This window comes from Canis lupus, chromosome 17, assembly GCF_011100685.1.
Source record: "Canis lupus familiaris isolate Mischka breed German Shepherd chromosome 17, alternate assembly UU_Cfam_GSD_1.0, whole genome shotgun sequence".
NCBI lineage: Eukaryota > Metazoa > Chordata > Mammalia > Carnivora > Canidae > Canis > Canis lupus.
The window spans coordinates 12,333,916-12,354,664 of NC_049238.1; the positions used below are offsets into that span (position 1 = coordinate 12,333,916).

At 43.5% G+C, this 20,749-nt stretch overlaps 1 long non-coding RNA gene across 19 annotated transcripts in view; it reads left to right on the plus strand.

The window, feature by feature from the left end:
• The first annotated feature begins 4,736 nt into the window (after positions 1 to 4,736).
• LOC102151232 overlaps positions 4,737 to 20,749 on the plus strand; it is a 45,470-nt gene continuing 29,457 nt past the window's right edge. For 6 of the 19 annotated variants that reach the window (XR_005372135.1, XR_005372136.1, XR_005372137.1 and 3 more), the window contains exons 1-5: positions 4,760 to 5,151; positions 9,049 to 9,153; positions 12,761 to 12,916; positions 14,167 to 14,424; positions 16,738 to 16,890. This is a non-coding gene — a long non-coding RNA (uncharacterized LOC102151232). Of the gene's footprint in view, positions 5,152 to 8,856; positions 8,916 to 9,048; positions 9,154 to 12,760; positions 12,917 to 14,166; positions 14,425 to 16,737; positions 16,891 to 20,749 lie in introns of all 19 variants that reach the window. The other 13 variants (XR_005372142.1, XR_005372143.1, XR_005372144.1 and 10 more) reach the window with 13 other exon arrangements.

Sequence of the window (20,749 nt, forward strand, 5' to 3'; positions counted from 1 at the left end):
TATATATAGTAACTTTAAAAAAAGGAAGCTAAACATGCCCAGAATGAAGAGTTTGAAGCATTCATTTTTTCAAGTATTCTGTGACGAAGGAGCTGAGAATATACAATGGTGAAAGGACAGCCTCTTCCACAAATGGTGTTGGGTTAAACTGGATGCCTCCACCACTAAAAGAATGTAACTGGACCACCCTACAGGAAAATGAACTCCAAATGGATTAAAACCTTGAAAGTAAGGCCCCAAACCATAAACCTAGAACATACAGGCGATAAGCTCCCTGACACAGGTCTCGGCAGGGAATTTTTTGGATCTGACACCAAAATCAAAGGCAACAAAGCAAAAATAAGCATGCAGGGCTCAGTCATATTAAAGGATTCTCGCAGATAGTAACATATTCTTGAAACTCAGGGTATTTGGGGGCCATTTCAAGTTTGTTCCCCTTTGAGAAATCAAAAATGTTGGTGATTTGCCTAGAGTTGCCGTGAGATGGAGGATAGCCTACCTGGTGAGAGATAACTTGAAGACTAACCAGCAGATGAGGAAGCTGAGCATGGGCAATTTTTAAACTTCCCACATAATGAAGGGATCTCCGAAGGCCTGAAGTAGTCCAAAGAGCAACTGCCACCATTCTAAGAGGACCCAGAGACCCAGCTACTGAGGACTCTTTCCTCATCAATGAAACTAAGTAACAGCAAGTCTACTGTGAGGTGGGCACCATGCCAGACCCCAGAAAGACATATGATCATTTACTTTCTAGAAGGTATCAGCATTGCCATTTTACAGGTACAAAAACTGAGGCTCGGAGCAGTTAGAGGGTCCTTCAGGATCCTACAGCTGGGACAGAGCAGCAGCAAAGTCTGGATTCCTAGCCAACTCCACAATCCACTTCTTTCCCATCACTCTGCTGCCCTGTCAGGTGATTCTTGCAGCCTCTGAGAAAGGAGTTTAACCAGGATGAAAGAGGAACCAGAGGATACTTGGGTCGACGAGTCAAAACTCAGCAAGGAAGACCTGGCTCCCTGCCACAGGCCTCGCTGTTCCTGCTCATCCACTGAGTGAGGGGCTCCATGGCAATACCCCCCTTCACTGTGAGGGCTGAAGGGCTCCCCAAATGGGCAGGGGTAAGACAGCTATACCGTAGCCACCAAGCACAGGCTGCCCAATTCAACCTTCATGGGTGACCTAGTCAAGTTGTCGGGGGCCCCATATCTCCTTGACTTTCCCCTCATCGCACCACCTCTCTGACTGTATCATAAGGATCTCTTTCTACATCTATGTTCTCTGAAAACAGGAATAACAGACAGTGTTTTAAGTCCTCAGTCCCCGAAATGGCATTTGGTATAGAGTAGATGCTCAATGAATGTCAAGTGCGTGAAATGAAGAGAATTCAACATCAAAGCTGGACAAGAGGACTTTAGACCATGGCTCCAACCCTGAGATTTCATGCCTTAATGATTCCTAGATCAGTTTTCCATCTCTGGGCAGTTTAGGGTCTCCTCAACATCAAGATTTCCCAACCAGATGAGGACATTAGGGGTGTTTAAGGCAGTCAATCATTCAAAGCCCTCTCTACAGGCTCCTGTGTGCCATCCTTTCAGGAACAAGCAAACATGGCCATTGGAACAGACACTGTTAATCCCATTTTAAAGACTAAGATGAGGCCCACAGGTGTGAACTGATTGCCCCAGGGCCAATAGTCGACAGTGAGGCTGCTGATTCCCTAGTCTTTTCATGGGACCATAATGCCCCTTCAGCTCATGATTAACAAGCCTGGAGCATAGATTGGCAAAGTGAAGGGAGAAGGTGGGTGGCTGGAAAAGAGGAGAGTGTGCAAGAAAGGGAAAATAAAAGGCAAGAGAGGTGAGCAGCTTCTCTGGAGACTGTGGCTGACAGCTGACAGTCGGTGACCCTATGGCCCTGGCAAACTCTGAACTCCTCACTCAGAGCTGCCTGGGGTGGGGGTTCATTTGGCTCTCAGTTCCCTGACTCAACCAGTTGCATCTAGGCCCCATGAGCAAAAGCAAACTGAATGCTTCTTGATGCTGAGTAAAAAAACAGGAAGTCACAAGTAGCTTGACTCTCCTCTCAACTTGGGTCTCCAGAAGTTGGGGCAGGCAACTCCCTGGCAGCTCGCCCCCGTGGGAGTCTGTGGCATCCTCAAAACACGGGGTTCAGGGGGCTCTGAACACTGGTCCCGGGAGGAGCCAGACCAGGCACCCCACAGGGTGGGAAGTCAGGGAGACAGGCCTTTGGGGGCCAGCTCCATCACTGTTCTGTTCACTGAGCAAACACTGAGCGCTGACTATGTGTTCAAACCCGTGTGACCCGAGGGTAATAGCTCACTCGGAGCTGAGTTTTGTCATCTGCCAAGTGGGGACAGCCCCTGCTGCACAGGGTGTCATGCACGTCAGTGAGAGCTCCTCCTCTACACACAGAGTCTATTCTCAGCACCGAGGCCACACGCTACCCACCGGGTGCCTGAGATGGGGGCGCTGCTGCCCGCTTCCCAGGGCTGCAGGCAGGAGGCAGCGTGGGCAGGACTGTCCCCACCCCTCTCCCCTCACCGGAGCCCGGGGCCCGAGGGAGGTGAACCTCTGCCAGCCCCCAGCCTGGGCCCAGTGCCCATGTTTATGACTGTTTATTTCAGGGCAAGTAGAAAGGAGAAATTAGAGCCATAAAAGACAGGACAACAGACCAATAAAAACCAGCTCCCAGAAGAGTCAGAAGGAGGAAGAGAGGCAAAACTGTCACCATAGCAACACAAGACAGTCAGAAGCACGCAGGGAAAACAGCCCCTGCTCTGCCTCTCTCCTCTCAGCAAAGCAAGCCTGGGACCCCATTCGGAGCTCCCTGAAAGCCACGGACCCCCCCTAAAGCCCTAGGCCCCAGGCTGACCTGGCTAGCAGTGCCCCCCTGCCCCCCAGCCGCCCCTCTGCTGGCCCGCATGTAGCATAGGTCCCAGCCTTTCATGAACCCAGCCCAGCTTGCTGTGCCCTGGGGACTCTGCGCTATGCAGATGGCCCAGGCCCTATCCAGAGGGATGATGATGGTGATGGTGAAAGCCGGGAAAAGTTTCCAACAGAGTAAGACAGGAGGGCCACAGAACTGTGGGGGCGACCAAGGCCCAAAACACCTGCCCCAGTACTCTGCCCCGGAGTCCCTGGGGAGCAGGCAGGGAAACAAGGACATGGATGAGGACACCAGGCCCAGAATGGTGGCCCCGTCAGTGCCGGACCCTGCAGGCCCAACACAGTGGCTGGGAGTTGTTCTGAGGATCTGGGAGTGGGGTCAGCAAATTCCTCTGGGGGTCTTAAAGGACAAAGATCTCTTGGTTCTGGCCCCTGGGGACCCTGGCCACCAACTCAGGACCGGTTGGAGAAGGATCCAGGGGCCCACAGGCTCATGCTGATAGAGGCTTCTTGGTCCTTCAGCTGGCAGGCAAGACAGGTGTCCACCAAAGAGCATGGCTGGCCTGGGACCAGCCTTTTGGGAAGTGGGTCAAATTGTTCCCAAAGCGCAGGATCTGTCTGTAAAGTCCCTTTTGCCAGACTGGGATTTTGAGGAGGAGGAAGGTGCTGAGGCCAGGAGGCCTGGGTCCTAGGCACAGCGGTGCGCTGGCTGGCCAAGAACATCTGGGGCAGGTGGCAGCAGAGGGTCCAGGTGCGCAGGCACAGGGGAGGGGCGGGGGTCACCCTCGCCTCTGGGCCCCTGGCGGTGGGAAGGGGAAGCGGAGGGTTGGGGCGTCCTGGAAGAACGCTCTGGAGCCGGAGGTGCCCGGCGGGGGTGGCGGCGCCGAGCGGCCGAGGGGTGAGGGGGGCGATCTGGAACGCAGTCAGGAGGCAGCCCCGGGGAGCCGGGCACCGGGCGCACAGGCGGACATCGGGACGGCGACCGCAGGACGCGGGCTGAGGCACTGGGTCCTCCGCGCTCCTCCCAGCCTCCCTCCAGCGCTGGCCCCGCGCCCCCTCCCCGCGCCCCCACCCCGCGCCCCGCCGCGCTCACCCGGGGTCGGCCGCCGCCCTGCTCGGCCGCAGCGTCCGCCGCCGCTGCCCCAGCCGCCGCCGCCGTGGACGCCTCTCCCGCGGCCGCCGCAGCCTGCGAGACGGCCCCGAGCCCCGCCCCGGCCCGCCCCCAGCCGGCCCCGCCCCAGGCCCGGCCCCGCCCCGCCCCGCCCCGCCCCGCCCCGCCCGCCGCGAACGCGCGCGCCGCGCCCCCTCTGCGCCCCCTCTGCGCCCCCTCTGCGCCCCCGAGCCCGTGCCCGCCGCCCCCACGCTCCCGGGCCGCGGCCCTTCTTTCCGCCTCGGCCTCCGGGGGGGAGCCGGGACCAGCGCTGGCCGCCTCTACACGCCGAATTCCCTCATTCCCACTCTTCTCTCCCAGAAACCCCGAGACAGGCCCGTGGCCAGTCCCGGGGGCGCAGCCCACCCGCAGCCCACGCGGCCGCGCTCTCACCTCACTTTGGGTTCGGAAGCCGCGGAATCCTCCCTGCCTCCCTGCCTCCCGCCGGCCTCCCTCCCTGCCTCCCGCCGGCCTCCCTGCCTCCCAGCCCTTCGCGTTCAGAGCCCCAGCCCCGGGGGCTGCAGGTCTCCCGTGGGCCCACCAGAAGAAGTCTTGCAAATGCTCCCTCCCTAAGGAGTAAGCCTGCAAAAACACTTTCAAAAAATTCTTGTGATGCAAGGGGGTACGTAGGGGATTACAGTGTCATTGTCGCGATCATTGTTTTAAAACATCTGCCGTGGAGGCTTTCGGCATTAGAGAGAGATTCAGGAAACCCGAGAGGTGCGCGGTGCCAAACAGGTTGTGAGTCAGAGCTCCTCTTGGGGGGCCAGGGGGGAGGGCGCCTTCTCCTGCTTCCTTTCCCAGTCATTCCGCGGAGCATCATGAAACATTGATTAAACCCCTACCGTGGGCCTAGCCCTGTAGTGGGGGCCAGGTCGGTTTCAGCGGGTGCGTGGGCTGGGAGCACACGTGTCCTGGTCCCTGGTCCCGGAGTGTGGCGAGCTTCCGGAGACTTTGATCAACTCCGTCTCCTTTCCGAGTTCCAGTGTCCCCCATGCCTAAGGTCCTGATGCCATCCTAGCCTCCTTCCGACTCTGGATTGCTTCTGGGAGCTGCCTAGCACGGCTCCTGCTCTGGGTTTTGGTAAGAATTCAGGTAAGGCTCAGGAGGGCACAGTTTAGTTAGAATGAAATAGTCTCGCAGTTGGAAGTGTCTTTAGAATGAACACTTTCCCCTTCCTCTTTTGGGGGTCAAGGCCCTTCATGCCCGGCCCAGCTTGTGTTGTCAATCCCTGTAAAGATAATACGTTTTATCATTGGGTGGCTCTATTAGAAGAGGCTTCTGACTGTACCCCCCTACCCCCATACACACACACACCAAAAATTCTGGCATATTCTCTCCACCTTGGACCTGGCCAGGCTCTGGAGAGGACAAAGGTGAACCAGCCACAGATGCCATTCACCCCATAAAGCACTATCATTTCATACCATGGGAATGCTCCTGACTTTACACCTGTCTGTCTCTAATAATAATATAGCTTAGGTTGGAGAAGAGACTATTTGATGTATGAGATTTCACTTCCACATACTTAAAAGATGGCTTCTGTTTCAGTAAAATTGAGGGATACCTGTGTAGCATTGCCTAGCCCATTGTGAAATAATAGGGTTTCTAATTATCAGTGTGGAATTTAATAATTAAGTGTTTCCTAAGACACAATAATCAGATGAAATAGTCTTTCAACTTCATTAGTAATACTAATAACAGGTTTAGAGGTTACTATAATAAAGATTATAGTGAAATTAAACTGTCATTGAAGGGGCAGGTAGGTTGAGATTAAATTTCAGACGGTTTTCATTCACAATATAAGTTTGCTAAAACGAACCTAGTGTCTTAATTAAATTAACTTTAAACGGAACTGTTCCAGTTTCAAGGGCATCCTCTTCACTTATTTATTTTTTAAAAGATGTTTCTCGAGCTTTGACACAGGGCCAGGCACTGTGTTAAATGATGGCATAAAGACACAAGTCCCTGGCCCTGAGGGACTCAGACAGGTTGCCAGCCCGGGTTTTATGACAAGGCAGAAAAGAAAGCCGGCTAAACCAGAGGTATTTGCTGTGTGGGCCCAGGGCAAGAAGGAATTCATCATGATTTGGGGGAAATTGGAAGCAGATTCTTTTAAGCCAAACCCAGAGGGATGAGTTAGTCTTCAGTAAGCAGGAAATGGGGTCAAGGACGCTCCAGGTAGAGTGACAAGAGAAAGGCCCTGGTGGAAGGGGGTTCGGTGTGGCTGCGGTGCCCGAGGGACAGCACAAAGGGGACTGAGAGTGAAGAACCAGAGCAGCAGCCGGAGAAGGCTGCTCTTGACCTTGGGAGTTTCAGGGAACTGGGTGACCTTGACTGGAGTGTCTGTTGAAGTGTGCTTGGAGATTGGGATTGAAAAAAAGAAAAGGCACCAGGGACAATGGTCAGGTGAAAAATGCCATCATCACTGGAGGGGGCGGGGGAGGTTGTGGGCTGCTCCCCATGGACCAGGTTCTACTCTTTCACATTTGAAAACACATTCTCTAAAGCATCCGCAGTGCTGAGAACAATACTTGGCACAAATTTGGTGCCGGCTGATATTTACGGAATGAATGGCAGGGTCATGAAAGACGAGCATCCTCTCTGGAGACAAAGCCACAGGGGCTGATCCCACTTGAGGCTCCTTTAACTACCCACGGAGACCCATTCTAGGGCTGTTAGAGCATTCCCTCTAAATTCCTGGACAAATTAGATTTTCCCTTGTTCCCCCAAAAGATCATTTCTGCTGCTGAGCTTTTGCTTCTCTGTATACCTAGGAGGACTTCCTCTCCCATTAAAGACCACTTGGTCTGATGCTCATGACTTCTGGGGGCAGTTGTGACACCATGTGCTCATGCTTCTTTACTCTGAATTCCTATGAAACTAACAATCTGAGCCACTTACACCTCTGATTCGTCACATACCCAAGTTTCTTGAAGACAAGGACTTTTTCTGGGACACGCATAAAACTTCCACTTGATGTGAAATCAAAGCTGGGCATAAATCCTGATCCCGCCACTCACTGGCTGTGTGAACTTAAGTTACTCAAGCCTTTGGAGTTTTGGTTTTCTCTTCTATAAAACGGAAGTAATAAAACCTACCTCCAAAGGTTGATGTGAAGGCTAACAAACAGCTTTGCAGTTATCAAGGAAAGAGTAACTGTGTGCGTGCGCATGCGTGTCTGTGTGTGTGTGTGTATGTGTGTGTTGTCTCCAAGTGCCTTGAGTCATGCTGGCCGTATAGTAAGTGTTCATCACAGATGAGCTGGTTAGTGGATTGATTCATAGAAGAGGGCTTGAAGTGGAGGCTGAATGATTCCATGTCCCCAAACCCTATGGTGCCCTCTGCTTGCTACTCTATAGGAAGGACACATTTTATTTATTTTATTTTATTTTATTTTATTTTATTTTAATCTAACTATCTATCTATCTATCTACTTATCTACCTGCCTATTTAGAGAATGTGAGTGGGGGGAGGGGCAGAGGGAGACAGAGAGAAAGAATCCCAAGCAGACTCCCTGCTGAGCACAGAGCCCCTCTCAGGGGTCCATCCCATGACCTGAGATCATTACCTGAGCCAAAATCAAGAATCAGATGCTCAACTGACTGAGCCACCCAGGCACCCCAGGAATCTTTATTTTTATCCTCCCAGTTTACTTTCCTCCAGCAGGAATTACACAGCACTTGCTTTCCCTCCGGCGTTACTATAATGGCTTCCAAAGGTGGGGGATGTTCTTGCCAATTACGGGCCAGGGTTCCTTTATGTAACTAGGGGTTTCTACGGAAACATGGCCCAGGCTTCAGAGGGAGCATAATAGATTTGATTATGAATATTGAGCCAATTTTCACAGCTGACATACCGCACACTTCCTTATTGCAAAAAAATCACAGTCCAAACTATGTAGAGAAACTTGGTAATGCCTGCAAGTTGTGCATGTGGCTGAATTGGAGCCTGTGACTTAAAATATCTGACTTTAATCACTTTTTTTCAATCACTGAGCATCTCAGGCTCTTTCAGGCCTCCCTTGCTTTGCATATGGTTCCAATCTGCATCGAATGACCTTCCATCCTGGTACATTCATTGAATTTCTATTCAGTATTTTTTTTTTAAATCCCAGCTCATAAGCAACCCCTCTATAATGCCTCCTTCAGCTCTCCTGGGTGGACTCCGTGGTTCTTGCTTGTGTGCTACCATAGTATTGCGTTCACCCCTTTGTCAACGCATTCCCCAGGCTGTGTCTTACCTGTGTCTCTGTTTAAAATGCCTTATTCAATGTGCACCATATATGGTTTGATTCATTAACATTGAACTCACAGCCAACAGCATTTTAACTCATGCTTGAACAAAGCTTGTCTAACATGCGTTTTCTCCATAAGACCCATCACCCTTTTGTACACGTCGGAGCACTGGACAGCACTATGCTTGGGGCCATTTTAAACCCATAATCACCAACATAAAGTACAAAAATAGGAAAAACCTTGCACGAAGTAGACTATAGAAAAGGTACTTGTTCACAGTATGAGAGCTGAAAAAAGAAGACAGTGTCGCCTCGGTTGACCTAGGCTAAGAAGGTGCATTGGCAACTTGAGTTTCTCACTGCTTGGTGCACTTTGGGAAATAATACATTAAGAAAGCACCCAGAGTATTGATTTCGAGGTTACACGTACATTTTGATGAGTGGGCAAATTCATAAAAGCAATATCTGCAAATAATGAACATAAACTATATGTGCCTCCCGCCTAGACTTATGAACTCTTTGAAGCCAGCATCTGTGTTTTATTGCTCTTTGTATCTTTCCAGGACCTTGAAAAACACCTGATACATAAAAACCTGGCACTCAGTCAATGCCAACCGAATGGGTGAGCCATTCAATCCGGTCTCCTGTTTCTTTAGCAATTTCCCCAACAATTTATAAACATATTATTAAAGCAGCAAAATGTCTCTGGTTCTTCTCCCATGTGAATGTCATCAGCCTAATTTGATTCTTTGCAGTTATTTGAGAAGAGCCCTCCCGGCCTTTGAAAGTAAGGAGCAGGATATATGGAATAGATCCCTCACATGTGGCAAATCTGGATAATACAGATACTGGCTTCCAAGGTGGGTAAAAAATGATAAACGACAGCATCCACTCATCTCCCCCCAAGGGGAAGAGGGAGCAATACATTTCTAGGATCTGGAAAAATAGTGTCAAATGACGGCCAACAATGGAGAAAGATGACATAGCCCAGGAACTGAAAGGGAGACACTGGTGGTGAGAGGAAGTGAAGTGGATGGCCGGAGGCAATAGAGTCACAAGAACTGTGCAGGAACTTTGCAGTGAGGTCAAGATTTAAATCTGGGCTCCTCTCCTCCACTTAGAGCAGTATGACTTTGGGCAGGTTTCTCGACTTCCTGCTTCCTTGGTAATCACATATATAAAACAGGGACAATAGGATGAACCATTCAAGGTTGTTCCTGCAACTGATATTTATTGATGCCACTATGTGCCAGATAGAAACACGAATAAGATAACAAAATGCAGATAATTAATTAGCACCTAAAACAGTGCTTGCTGCAACAGAGCTACCAAATTTAAAAAGTGATCTTCACTATTTCCACCCTTAAGTTATTTCTGTTTTCATTCTTTCTCTCTTCTCTCTCCTTCTGTCTCTAAATTTCAAAGCTTCAAGGTAAGACTTCTAGTCTCTCCCAAGGCCAAACTCTCTGACATTTTTTCATGGTCAGTTGATCTCAGTATTAGGCTTAGCCAGGTATATCCAGAAATTGCTGGTTGCATCAAGTTTTAGCAGCTTTGACAAAGTGAGTCAGTCCCTGTAGGGGACTACCTCACGACCCACAAAGCCCACGCCAACTCCAAAATCAGCATCAACAAAGTAATGACACATCTATATGGACCTTTGAGCAAAGACTGAGAGCATTTTATAGGCATTGTCTAGTCATTTATGCAGTATCACAAACAGGTAAGTGGGGCTCACTTCTGACTATACCCATTTTATAGCCAGGGAAATTAAGGCTTGATGGGACTCATTCAAGTCATCGGTTGAGTCCTAGCCACAGCCAAGAAAATAAAACACAGGTGTCGTGTCATGACTCACAACTGAGAACCAAGGGTTGAATTCCTTGGGCAACCAGATCCTCCTCCTTTTCTTGACAAATGATTTCTTTGCTTTTCAGGAAGTTGATCAATGAGCAAGCCCACAGGTTAATTTAGACACAAGCCATGATTCTCTCTCTTGCTATCAGACTTTGCCTCCAATGTGGAGAGCTGAAAACACAATGGGGTACTGAGGTGATGTTAAAATTCTCACCAAACAGAATGACTGAGTATTGAACTTCTTTACAATCCCTGCTAATAATGCACCAATGGTTCTTGTATCTACATGCACATAAGTACTATATGCGACATTCACATAAATGGCCATGTTAATGATTTTCAACCTATTGTGTTTGCCTTCTGACTCTTCAATCACTTGGAAAATACCTTATAATAGTGATGCTTGATATATTTAGAACTCATACTATTTTGGGTTTTCAAAAAATACGTTTTCATTCTCCCTTTAGCCACTGCCAAGGTCAACTCCTTACCAGCTCTCCCTTGAGTTACCTGGACAGCATTCTTTTTTTTTTTTTTAGGATTTTATTTATTCATGAAAGACAGAGAGAGAGAGAGAGAGAGAGAGAGAGAAAGGGGCAGAGACACAAGGCAGAGGGAGAAGCAGGCTCCATGCAGGGAGCCCAACGTGGGACTTGATCCCGGGTCTCCAGGATCACACCCTGGGCTGAAGGAGGCGCTAAACCGCTGAGCCACCCAGGCAGCCCCCTGGACAGCATTCTGACTGGTCCTCTGCCTTCATATTCAATCCAGCCCACTACTATACACTTGAGGCCCAGAAACACTTGTAAGAGACGTATGTGATGGGGGCAGCCCCAGCAACATAGACTTAACATCTTTGTAGAACTCACCTGGCTGTTTATAGCCTGCCCTTGCTTGTTCTTCCTGCTGCATTTCTTTCTACTCCTTAACTCAAAATATTATATCACTCCTCTCTCTGTGCCTGCTCTTTCCTCTCTCTGGAATGCCCGCTTTCTGTTATCACATGGACAAAGTCCAAATGTACCTTCCAGGTAGGAGAACATCATTTTGTAACCAAATCTCTTCTGAATCCTGATCCTCAGCCTGCCTAGGCCCACTGACTCACACACACTCTATCTCACAGTGATTTAATTCTGTGCATCACTTCTTGAGCTCCTGAAATTTAGAAATTATATATATATACATGTACATATGTATATGTGTATATATATCTCATAAGTATGCATACATATACATATTTTATATATAGATACATATAGATACAAACACATATGAATATGCCCCATAGGTACACATAAATACCTATTTGATACACATACACATATAGATATATATTTAACATCTGTGTTCTCAGTCCTTGACATCTAATGTCCACTTGATAAATATCCACAGAGTTGATCTGAATTAAACTGAATCCCTCAAGATCCGGAGATTAGAAAAACTGTCCTTTGAAGTTAGTTCTGGAAAAGTAAAGTATAATCAAGCTTGAAAGAGCAACATAGGATCTTTTTAATAGAAGAGTGCTTTTTTAGAGTGCTTTTTTTTTTTTTTTTTTTTTTTTGATGAATTAGAAAACTTCTCCAATGTGCTTTTCTGGCTGTGTGATCTTAAAATAAAATCCACATTAGTGATTATTAGGCAAATCCAACAAATAGTTCTCTGCTTCTGATGTTGAAATGCTCCCTTTCCTTACATGCCAACACCTCTACATTTTCTTTGTTTTAATTATACTAAGCGTCTTTTTGTTCTTCCTGGGACATTTGCCTGGGAGGCTAGGGCAAGCTATAAATAATAATCATCGTCATTATAAGAAATAGTATTTACAGAGTCTATTCTTGGAGCCGAAGACTAATTCATGAGCACGCCCAACACGGCCCTGATAGAGCTGCAGTGATTTCTTGGGGAGAGTCTTGGGCTCTTGAATATTTCACCTGTCTCATTAGCGTCACTCATGTGGCGTGACTGCTCAGACGGCAGCTGCTTCATCCAATAAACTCCATCAAACTGCTTCCCATCTGTTAATGGGGAGGAAATGGGAGATTTTAGAAAATATAATGATTTTTATGTTGCTGAACATAAGTGCAATTGGTTTTCTGGTTTCTACATTTCCTTTATACCCAAGGCTTCCATGAATCTATTTAATATGGGTTTGTGTGTGCGTTTTGTTAAGAAATAAAAACAATGTTATCTTTTATTACACACATTTAGGCACTTCAAGGTGTTAAACGAATCTCAGAGCAGAAAGGGCCCTGGAAATAATTTAATTAATTTAATAATTTAATTCAGTTTGTTCATTTAACAGATAGAAAAACTGAGGCCCAGGAAGGGAAGGGGATTTCCCAAGGTCATATGGTAAGAATAAGGCAGAATCTGGGAGTTTTGGGGGAGGGGGGAATTGAAACATGGTGTGCTGGTTCCAGCTAGTGTTTTCTTTCTCTCTCTGATCTGAACAAATCTTCCTCCTCTTCTGATTTGAGCCCTAAAGTTTTCAGCTTGTTACATATTTAGGATACTAATCTTCTGCACATTAATTATCCAGTTACCTCCATAATTTCTTAGAAGTCCTAAAACTATTTTATTGGACTGCACTGAGTATTGTCCCCAAGACAGATGAGCCTATGAAGTGAGAGAACCAGGCAAGTTCTGGAGGCAAGAACTGGAAACTGCCAATCGAACAGGCATCGTGATCTGGTGGCAAAAGCTTGCTGTCCTTCATCCTGGGTTCTAGGAACAATTCTGCTTGATATGTTCTATGATTTGGGGCAGGTCAGTAAACTCCTCTTGTTTCAGTGTTTCCATTTGTTCACCATGGATTATAAATGCCTGCCCTGACTTCCCTAGAGAAATGATGAGAGAATCAAGTAAAATGACAGATGTTAAAAGACTGTGAAAAGCTAAACCACCACCACCACCACCACCACCACAGAATCATTATTTCATTCAGTAGCAGAAACATAGCAAGACTATTTTGCTTTTGTTTATTGCCAAAGTGTCATGCATGGTAATTTCATGCTAATTTCCTGCAGGTGGTCAGATTTTTATTGGCCCTTATTTGTCTCCTCCCAAGCATCACTGGAGTTTGGAACATATTTTATATTTTCACATACTTAAGAATTTACTTAGCACTTACTATATGCCAGAAACCCTGATAGGTGCTAGGGATACAAGGAAAGATGCTCTCATGAATTCACTGCCCAGGTGCGAAACAAATATGAAAATATATGAGAAGCATTTACGGACTTTAGGGACAAGCATTTAGCCAGGCTATGAGAAAGGCTTCCAGGGAAAGTTGTTGAAGTCCTGAGAAGGGCTGATCCAGGAGAAGAAAAAGGAAAAGGTAGAAATAACAACAAATGCACTGCGATGCTGATTTGCCTGGGACATCGTGAATACTTTAGTTGGACAGACGTGATGGGGGATCAGGGATTTAGACAGCGGTCCTCACAGAGAGATTTTCTTATATTCTCGGAAGCTGATACTCGTTGTTGAGAGTGATTGGGAAAATTTGATGTCAGCGTGCACCCATTTCCTTTCTCGTATGCTTTGTCCTGACGCAAGCAGAGACACTTAAATTCACACTAAGGAGTGGTGATTGGGAAGTGCTTACTCCTTTCTGGGGAGTATGTATGCAAAGGATGATATAACAAATACCCATGTTCTCATCACCTAGAATAACATCTTGTTATTTGTGCTTTTTTTTTCTATTAAATAATAGGATATTAATGATTCATAACAGGCCATTAATGATTAATAATAGGATATTAATGATTAATGAGTAAATGTTTCCACGGGTAGTAGAAACTTCTAATGCTTAGAAAATTCGGGTTCTTTCCTTCTGGCTGCTGGGGGTACCGTACTTCCCTGTCTTGTTTCGGGATCTTGTTACCAGTTCTGGCCAATGCTTTGTGGGTAGACATAAGTCCCTTCTGGGTTAGAACACTCAACTGCTGAGGTGAGACTTTTATCTCTGAAACTTTTATCTCTCCTGTTGCAAAATGCAATGTTCATCTTCCTAGATCCCAGAGAAAGGATGACATTGAGAAGTCACCCCACCTCTGCCACCAATGCCTGATGGACATATAGCCTGAGACATAGATACATCCTATCATTTAAGCCACTGAGATTGAGAATTTGGAGTTTGTTTTGACAGCATAAGTTTACCTAACCAACTGATACATCTTCCAGCCTCAAACCCAATCTTCCCTGTCCAGAGACAACCACGATTATGAAGTCATTGGGAATATTTCCATTCATATTTCCTAAAAATTTCCAAAGTAAGTGTGTGCACTTAATATTTGGTATTATACTTTTAAAGTTTTCATGAAGGCCATCATATGGTATTCTGGTTCTCACCTTTATTTGTTCAACAGTATGGATTTTTAAAACTATCTAGCATGATAACTATATAATTATGTAGATTATGTACATGTTCAGTTTTACCAGATAATGACAAATTCCTCTTCAAAATGGTTCTACTATTTTAATACTCATAGTATATTTCCCAACATTTCTCTTGTCAGATTTTATCTTTTTTGTAAAGTGTAATTTTATTTTTTTTATTTACATCTTGTTTACTAAGGAGATTGAACATTTTTTTCCCATGGTTGTTGAATTTTCAGTTTTTCACTTCTATAAAATATCTGTTCAGATCTTTTGCAATTTTATCTATTATCTATTATGACATTTATAATTTATAGATTTATAATTTGTCTATGATTTCATTATTGATTTGTAAGAGTTAAAAATTATATTCTGCATACCACTCCATTGCCTATTATGTGTTACTGATTCCTTCGTTTAATGGGTTGTTTGCCTTAACTTTGTGATGTCTTTTATATATACAAGAGTTTAATTTTGATGAAGTCAACTTATAGTTTCTGTTCCTTCTTTAAGAAAGCTTTTTCTGATCAAAGACAAAAAGATATTTTCTAATATTTTGATCTAAATCTATAAAGTATATTTTTCAATTTTGTTTACATCTTTGATACACATGGATTAGACTTGAGAAAATGGTATAAGAAAGGCATCATTTTTTTCTTTTTTGTTGGAATAGCCATTTGTCCAAGCATGATACTTTCTTCTTTGTTTTCTAATACTTCTCTTAACACAAATCAAGTTTATGTCTATCCCTCTTCACATACTACACTGTTGTGATTAATTTATTTATATGGTGCATCTTGATATCTGGTAGATAATGTACCTATTTTTCCCTGATTTTATTTATTTATTTATTTATTTATTTATTTATTTATTTATTTATTTAAAAAATTTTATTTATTTATTCATGAGAGACACAGAGAGAGAGGCAGAGACACAGGCAGAAGGAGAAGCAAGCTCCATGCAGGGACCTGACATGGGACTCCATCCCGGGTCTCCAGGATCATGCCCTGGGTTGAAGGCGGCACTAAACCGCTGAGCCACCCAGGCTGCCCACTGATTTTTAAAGAAATTTTTGGATTTTTCTCTTTGATATGGACTTTAGAATATATATCCTGATAAAATTTTTAATTAATTTTAAGTATTTTTCTTCTATTTTTTTTCTTTTTCATAGACTAGGGATTGGCAAACTATAACATATGGATCAAATCTGGTCTACCTCCAGTTTTTATAGAAAAAGTATTAGTGGTACCATCGCATTCATTTTTTTATGTATTATCTATAGGTGTTTTTATGCTTCAATGGCAGAGCTGAGTAGTTGCAATAGAGACCGTATGGCCTGAAATGTCCAAAATATTTACTATTTCATCCTTGATAGACAAATGTTGTCAACCCTTGAAACAGACAATCACACCAGTTATCACCAAGGGTGGTTAAGACTAGGTCTTTAGGGGATCCCTGGGTGGCGCAGCGGTTTGGCGCCTGCCTTTGGCCTGGGGCGCGATCCTGGAAGCCCAGGATCGAATCCCACGTCGGGCTCCCGGTGCATGGAGTCTGCTTCTCTCTCTGCCTGTGTCTCTGCCTCTCTCTCTCTCTGTGTGACTATCATAAATAAATAAAAATTAAAAAAAAAGACTAGGTCTTTAAAATATTTATCTATCCATTTCTTTTTCTTATCTTATTGCATGGATTAAGACTTTTAGTACAATGTTAAATATTGATGCATATATGGGTCATCCTTGTCTCATTTCTGAGTTTACTGGGAATACCTTCAGAATTTCACAATTAATATAATTCAGGAAGTTCTTGGTAGCTGCTTTTATGAAGTAAGAAAATTTTCTTCTGTTCATAATTCACTAAATATCTCTATCATAGGGATCCCTGGGTGGCTCAGTGGTTTAGCGCCTGCCTTTGGCCCAGGATGTGATCCTCGAGTCCGGGGATCGAGTCCCACGTTGGGTTCCCTGCATGGAGCCTGCTGCCTGTGTCTCTGCCTCTCTCTCTCTGTGTCTCTCATGAATAAATACATAAAATCTTAAAAAAAAAAAAAGATCTCTATCGTAATCGATGCTAAATTCTACCTAATTAATTTTCTACATATCATATAGGTTTTCTTTTCTAATTTCTTTAATGTGATAAACTATTATTGGTGGGTCTTCTGTTTATGAACTACTTCTGTAAAAAATATTTTATTTATTTATTTATTTGAGAGAGAAACAGAAACAGAGAGAGCAGAGAGGGTGAGGGACAAGCAGTCTCTGCACTGAGCACAAAGCCTGACACGGAGTTTGATCCTATGACCCTGACATCATTGCCTGAGCCAAAAGTCATGAACTGATGTCTCCAATGACTGAGCAACCCAGGTGATCCTGTTGTTAGATTATTTTTGAAATTCTATGGGAAACTCTAATATAAACTTCTGAGTTGAAAGAACTGAATTTTATTTACATTTTTGCATTTGTGTTTACAAACAAAATTGGTTTGTTTGCTTGTTTGTTTTGTTTTTACTACCCTTGTTTGGGTATCAAAATTATAATAGCCTTCGAAAATTATGCAGGTAGCTCTCTTTGTTCTCAGAAATAGTTGTGTGTGTGTGTGTGTGTGTGTGTGTGTGTGCTTTAAAATAAACAATAATTATCTGTTTCTTGAAACTATAACTCACTGTGATGCTCCCTGAAGAAGGGACACTTTTTAATTATCTATCCTGAATGAGATTGACTTGCCTAGGATTTTAATTTTCCTTAAGTCAATTTTGGAAATTTATATTTCTCAAGAGAATGGTTAAATCTAAATTTCAAATTTATTAACATAAAATTTTGCAATGCACTATTACGCATTTTTAAAATTTTTTACTCTTAGTAATTATATAACTTGACATGTGATCTTTTTATTTTTAATATATTTGATATTATTCATATTCATTTTCTCTCATTTTCAAAATCGTGCTGGGGTTTATATATCGTTAGACTTTTAGCATGTAAGCTTTTGATTTTAGTGATCATTGTGATGAATTTCTGTGTTTGTTTTCTTTATTTTTACCTCATATATTGAGTTAATCAAATCATATTCTATAATTCCTGTATCCCATTTTCAATTTATTTAACTCTTTGTTACTTCTCATTTTTGATTTTTTGAGGTGTATTCTGTTTTTTTTTTTTTAGTTTCTTAAATAGAGAACTGAATTCACTTTTATCCTATATCTTTTTATTTGTGAGTAAATGGATTTAACAATTTTCATCTGTTGCTTTAGCTATATCCCAGAAATTGTTTTGTTTTGTTAAGATTTTATTTACTTATTCATGAGAGACACAGAGAGAGAGGCAGAGAAAGAAGCAGAGAGAGAGAAGCAGGCTCCATGCAGGGAGCCCCATGTGGGACTTAATCCTGGGTCTCCAGGATCACACCTTGAACCAAAGGCAGATGCTTCAACCTCTGAGCCACCTAGGCCTCCCTTTATCCAGAAATTGTGAACATGAATAACCTAAATGTTTTACTGTGTAAGCCTTCCTTTATTTTTAGGCACTAAATATTTAAAATTTCCATTTGGCCTTCTTTTACAGTCAGCTGGACTTTTTTTCATAAAATTTTGTTAAAACGTTTCAGTTTGGGAAGTTTCTATCAACATATCTTCAAGCTTACTGATGGTTTCCTTAGCCTTGTGCATCAAAATAATTCTTTGTTTCTGTTACAATATTTTTGATTTCTAGCATTTGCTTTTCATTATCTTTTAGAGTTTCCAATCTGTTCTTGCATATTGTCCATTTTTTCCATTAGAACCTTTAGCATATCAATGATAGTTATTTTAAATTCCTGGTCTGATAATTCCAAAATCTACCATATATGAGTTTGGCTGTGATGCTTGCCTTGTCTCCTCAAACAGTGTTTTTTTCCTCCCTTCTTCCCTCTCTCCTCAGATCCCCCCTCCCTCTCTTCCTTCTTCTTTCCTTTTCTTCCATCCCTTCTTCTTTCCTTCTTTCTTCCATCCTTCCTTCCCTCCCTTTTTCTCCTCCTCCTCCTCCCCCTCCTCCTCCTCCTCCTCCTCCTCCTCCTCCTCCTTCTTCTTCTTCTTCTTCTTCTTCTTCTTCTTCTTCTTCTTCTTCTTCTTCTTCTTCTTCTTCTTCTTCTTCCTCTTCCTCTTCCTCTTCCTCTTCCTCTTCCTTCCTCTTCCACTCATTATTTTTGCCTTTTAACATCCTTTGTGATTTATTATTGAAAGCCTACATGATGTATCTATCAGATAAAAGAAACTGAGCTATGAGGTTTTGTATTTATCTGGCTGGGAGTTAAGCTGTGTTATTGTTTCCTTTAGCTTTGATGCTAGAGGCTGAAATTTCCTGTTGTGTCTTTGTTTTATTTCTCCTGTTATCTTTGGGTTTCCCTAGAGACTTCTTCCTAAGTGGGGGCTGAGTCTTGAATTTTCTTTTGGTTTTGATCATGTCTTTTTTTTTTTAATTCATGAGAGACACAGAGAGAAGTAGAGACACAGGCAGAGGGAGAAGCAGTACCCCCACAGGGAGCCTGATGCAGGACTTGATCCCAGGACCCCAGGATCATGACCTGAGCCAAAGGCAGGTAGGTGTTCAACCACTGAGCCACCCAGGTGCCCTATCTTTTAGTTTAGATCACATCTTATTAAAGAAGAGCTTTTGTTGACATTGTGATGCTAGGAAAGGGGGAATATGATCTTGTAATTAAGTCTTACTCCTGAAAGTGAGGGGGCCCTCCTAAGGCTAGGCCCCTAGGAGTTTTTAATCTCTCAAACTAGTCTTCACTTCATCTCCAGATATTAGCAATTAAACCTTAACCATTCCTACCAGACTCCACCCAAGACTTCAGCTTCTGCTTCTGTGACTTCAGGTCTCTGATACATAAAAGGTTGTTGATTTTCAGTTCAGTTTTTTCGATTTTTCTTGTTATAAGCAAAGGAATGAAAGTTTCCAAGTTCTTTACATGTTAAAGTGGAAACCGAAAGTCTCCACTTTTGAATTAAAGAAGTTTTTGTTTAGTCTTACTTGCATTTTGATCAAAGAACACATTTTTATTTATATCCTAATATATATTTAGTTTTTAGAACTGATTCTCATGTACTTGAAAATAATGCATAGTCTCCATGTTTGGGTTTCATAGGGTTTTTTTTTTTTGTTGGTTTTTAATTGACTTACAGTTCTAGAATTTCTTTTCCTTATATTGTTCTTTTTCTACATTGTGATTTCTATTTACTCCTCTATTTCTGCAAACATTTAAAAATACTTATTTTACAATTTTTAAAAACATTATTCTATTATCTCTAAGATTGTTCTTCCTCTTGCCTCTTCTTCCTGGTCATTCATTTTCTCATATGGTTTATAATATTGGCTATGATCTAGTTGTCAGTGAGGATAGTTTCCATGAGAAACACATGTGACTTGCTTTAGCTGATGGTTTCTCATTTGTATCTGCTGGGACTTTCTGGATTTAGATGTACTGGATTGATGTTTACATTTATTTATTTATTTACTCAGGGTCCTAAACTATTCAGGTGGCTTAAATCTGGATCCTTCATTGTGTTCTGATGACCTGCAGGTGTGTGTATTTTTGTGCATAGGCCTAGGTGAGTAGGCAACTTCATTACAGCTTTCTTGGATTAGTTGGGCATGATTTTCTTACCAATTGCAATGCTAGTGGCTGCAGAATCAATTCAGGCCACTCAGTTCCAGCTGCCCACCCACATGAGGCTGCTGGCTAAATTTCTCTCTCTGTGTGGGCATTAATCCCTAGTCCCAGCTGTTAAGGCTCATAACAGGTTCCAAATCTCCTGTAACACTTTGCAGTTTTAACTCTCACTTACCATTTTTGAGATTCCCTCTCTCTTTTTTTTTTCAATTTGGGATTTTCCCTTCTTGGTCTCAAGTTAGAGCTATGGATTTACAATTGTTAGCTGATTTGTTTTTTTCTATTTTTAAGCCAGCAATTTTATCTTGTTTTGAGTAAAAGGAGCATCTTTTAGCTCACTTTGCCTTCCTTTTCAGAGCACGGGGGACACACATATTCTGAAAGGGATAGACAAAACTTTAGTGGAAAGGAAGTCTCTCCTGTGGGCAGCCAGACACTCGGTAGGTGCACAGGCAACACTGGGCTGAAGCTGGCTTATTCTTTTTTTTTTTAATATTTTACTTATTTATTCATGAGAGACACAGAGAGAGGCAGAAACATAGGCAGAGGGAGATGTAGTCTCCTTGCGGG